This window comes from Temnothorax curvispinosus, unplaced genomic scaffold, assembly GCF_003070985.1.
Source record: "Temnothorax curvispinosus isolate PA1 unplaced genomic scaffold, ASM307098v1 QBEX01004199.1, whole genome shotgun sequence".
Taxonomy (NCBI): Eukaryota; Metazoa; Arthropoda; class Insecta; order Hymenoptera; family Formicidae; genus Temnothorax; species Temnothorax curvispinosus.
The window spans coordinates 1-4,629 of record NW_020213979.1 but is presented as its reverse complement, the minus strand read 5'-3'; the positions used below and the strand labels follow the sequence as shown (position 1 = coordinate 4,629).

Here is a 4,629-nt window from a genome sequence, read left to right as displayed (position 1 = left end):
TTTTCTCGTGATTTCGGCACCTCTGACTAGTAAAACCCGAAAACTTTTCGACGACGACGCTTTTGAGAAAATGAAAAAGAAGAAACCCGTCTTCGTGAACGTGGCTTGCGGTGAGATCGTCAATACCGCTGCACTTCAGAGAGCTCTTTGTAAAATGAAGATATTCGCTGCCGGACTAGACGTCACCGATCCGGAACCGCTACCACGTAAACACGAACTTCTAAAACTACGTAATGTTGGTCGGTATAATCATTTTTATTTTCTTGTTATTCTTTCTTATAATACGGAATATCGCACACCTGACCTGGGTATTAAAAAAATCGATCATGCTCTTAGGAATTCTACAATTTCAAAATTCAAGGAATGTAATGCTATAATATATCTAATATTGTATCATAATTTACATGTAGTGCATCATATTAGCAATTTTATATTTTGGTAATTACAGAAATTCTGCCACACTTAGGCAGCTCGACGATCAAAACCCGTGATGACATGGCCAAAGTCGCAGCGCTAAATATTATCAACGTTCTTGCGGGCAAAGACTTGGAATACGCTATACCTTTACCCTAAATCCATCTTTTTTGTACGTTTTGGATTATATTTGTTACTTTATTTATTCAAAAATGTTATTAGAAACAATGGTTTTTTTAATCATATACGATTTAATAAGATTCTCTTCCATTCTTCTTCAGATTGCACAAATGTACTCACTTGACTAATCCCAATTTAATCTCATAATCATTAAATTAATTATATCCGTCAGGCGAGCAAGTAAATATTTTTATTGGTATATAAAATAAATTTTCTCTAAATATTTCTGAAAATTTTGCTTATCAAATCCAATTAATTAATTTATTGTTATATTGAAATGGTTTTATATAAATAATTCTACGTAGGATATCTTCAAAAATTTTACAATGGCGTTAGTATATTTAGATGTTTCTTGAAGTCTCATGATGAAAAAATTTGCTCTTTCATCAAAATGTATTAATTTTCAAACATTCTTATCAATTTATTACTAAATTAATGACATAAATTCTAAAGTTATAGAATACATGATTTTATAAAAGATATCACGTGTAGTATTTTTTTTAAACAAATAAATAATATTCTAGCTCCAAGTATAAATCTCTGAATTTCTCAAAAAGAACTTCTCTATAATAAGTTCTTACATCAAAATATGATGTAATAATTACTTTTCAAATAACACATATATTATATGATTATATGTATCTATTTATATATGTTTTTATATGAAAAATGTTTTACCGGGTAATATTTAGATAATTAGAATTGCCAAAATCTTATTGATATCGGGGTACCCAATCGATTCGTCTCGAATTTATTAAGTGTCCGCACATTTTTTTTTAATGCAATATTTCGACATTTTAGAACACTCTGAACATATTAGCATCAAAAACTCAAAAAACAATCTTTTCTTTGGTTTCTTCTACCCCTATTTCATATATAGTGTTGCGCCCGCTCGCCCGTGCCGAGACGTTCGTTCTCGTGGGCTGAAATTGGCTTCGCTCCGCAGAAGTTTCAAGCCGAAGCGCGTCTCTTGACAACGGGGACGCATAGAATTATTGATTTAATTACCGCCTGTCAGATTGATCTGGTGACTCGAATCGTTCGGTCCGGTTTCCCAGAACTCTCTTGTATTCCGTTCTGAGTTTAAATAAACCCGAGTTCCTATTTGTATAACGAGAGTGGTTATTTCTGCGATCCCGGAAGTACGCGGACGCGTTCGTGAGTGCGCGCGACACGAATAGCGAACGGAGCGTAACAATATTGTTTTTAAATTTTGTTGCTTAGAGCCAACTTTATACGCAATCAAAGGTTCATATACGAATTTACGAAAACAAAGCTCTATGAGGAAGCAAAATGGAAGAATTAAAATATAAGAGTTATGAATTTTTGAGTAAAAACAGTAATTTTTTCGTTTTCTTTTACGTTCTCCAATTTTTTTCATACTTAATACCTATTACATTTTATCAAAATAACCTATGACATTTGTTAAAACAACATTCAAAGATTATCTTGGAATTTTTTTAAGTAAAATAAATCAATAGCTTCCTCATAGCAAGCATTTTAGTGGTTGGGTCTAAAACGGCACCTGTGTGCCAGCTATGCAATTCTGGTGAAGTGTAACGTGCCACCCGGGAAAAAATGGAGGAGATCTGACCATGTCTGATTTGATAAAATGAGATACAACGAGATTTGAAATTCAAGTAAAGTCAGATCTGATTGGATACAATTTTATCTCGCCAGATCTGCATAACCATATCTAATCACATGCAGCCAGATATGCTGAACTATAATCCGATCTCACCAGATCTGACCATTGCTGCCGTTCGATATTGAATCGTAGATCCAATCGGATCTCTTCCGATCTAATCGGACATTATCTGATTGCTTCAGATCTCCTGAAGTACGAGCAGACATTATGCCTCAGATCTTGTTGGATCTGAGCAGACCTAGCCAGACATATCTTGATCTCACCAGATAAGACCAATCTTGGCTTACAAAGTTGTGTTGCTGATCCAATCAGATCTCTTCCGATCTTGCCGGATCTAAGCAGACCTAGTCAGACATATCTTGATCTCACCAGATAAGTCCAATCTTGGCTTACAAAGTTGTGTTGCTGATCCAATCAGATCTCTTTCGATCTTGCTGAATCTGAGCAGACCTAGCCAGACATATCTTGATCTCACCAAATAAGACCAATCTTGGCTTACAAAGTTATGTTGCTGATCCAATCAGATCTCTTTCGATCTTGCTGGATCTGAGCAGACCTAGTCAGACATATCTTGATCTCACCAGATAAATCCAATTTTGGCTTACAAAGTTGTGTTGCTGACCCAATCAGGTCTCTTCCGATCTTGCCGGATCTGAGCAGATCTCGCCAGTATAGAACTTATAAAAATTTCGTTCTTAAATCGTCTATTATTAATTTTTACACCCAATGTTGGACATTATATCAAATATAATATTAACTCTGTAAAGGGGAAGCTTTTTTAAATAATTTTTGGTCAAAAAATCAATTAATTTTTATATTAAAAACAGTTTTCTTAATTTTGAAACATTAACATATATAATAAATATAGTCTCTGCCAATTTGATAATAATTGTTAATTTCGACACCATATTTAGAATTTATTATAAATATTTCATTAAAAAAGTACCGTGCAAAGTAATTAATAATAGGTAAATATAAAAGATTAATGTGTATATGTATATATAAAACATAAATCTTTTAAATTATTTTGCAAACATACCTTATAATTTAAACTGATAAAATAATATAATCACATATAAACTTATATATAGTCATACAAGATTATATATGATCAGATCATAATGTTGCATCTCAAAGTATCCGATAGATGGCATCCGACGGAATCTGATTTTCATATTTAAAATTTGATGGCAGTGGCGGCATAAGAACGGTATCAGACACGGCAGTCTCGTGCTAAGTCGCGCCAAGTTATGTAAATCGTGGAACGGCACAACTTTTGTATCGTGGAGTCCACTTTTATAATAAAGTGGCACATTAAAAAAATAACATTTGAAAACAACAATTTTCTGCAGTGGATGGACACTGGATCGGATCAGATCTACTCATGTCTGATTGGATCTGAGCGGATATAATAGATTATTCTCGTTACGTATCTGACTCTATCCGCTAGGATCGGATCAGATCTACTCATGTCTGATTGGATCTGATCAAATAGGGCCAATATTTTGATCAAACCAGATCTGAGTGAATTGGATCTGATGAGATCCAAATCTGTTCAGATCTCTTCCATTTTTTCCCGAGAAGCTAAGGGTTAAATCGATAAATAAAATAATAAAGGAATATTATTTTAAATCTTTGACGCCGTTTTTGTTATTTAAATGTTAAATAAGATATATATGTTTTTCACTCATGGTCAGTTAGTCAAACATAAAGGAAGACAGAGAATCAAAACCATCATAGATATGTGTTTGTGCGCGAACGGAGGGAGGAAAGGAAATCGAAAAAATATCAGAGTCTTATATACGTATGTTCTCGAATTTACTGTTAACAATAATCATGTGTCTGTGTTTTAAAATTTGTTTTTCCGCGAGCAACGGAGTGAAGTCGCGATTCCGCAAGTGGCGGATCGCGGCGCGGTGTGAACGAGGAATCTCGAACGGTGACGATTGAAAGAGAATTCTCGCGATCGGCGATGATTCTCGGTGTCGGATTCACTACCGCAATTTTAAGATCCAAATTCGGAAAAACAGAAGAAAGCAAGCCACCCCCTTCGTCGTGACATTCCAATGTCAATTGGAGCACCTAACAATAGGAACAACCAACCTTTAACCCTTGAATATCGCTAAATTTTTAATATACATATGTGTTACAGTATACCCCATTCACAAATACAAGATAGATAGAGTATCTCTAATCAATGAACAATGGTTTATGAAATATTAATGCTTAAAAATTTTCGTGTTTTTACTTATTTAATTCAACAAAATAAAGTTTCTTTATTTACTATATTTATGTGTTATAAATAATGAAATAGAATTATATCGACATTACAAAGTATATTGTAATTATTAACGAAAATACATCACATAACAATTAATTTTTGTTCT

The 4,629-nt window shown here is 33.6% G+C and overlaps 1 pseudogene; it reads left to right on the top strand.

Moving 5' to 3' along the window:
- LOC112453238 overlaps nt 1–657 on the top strand; it is a 2,325-nt pseudogene extending 1,668 nt beyond the window's left edge.
- The last annotated feature ends 3,972 nt before the right edge of the window (nt 658–4,629 follow it).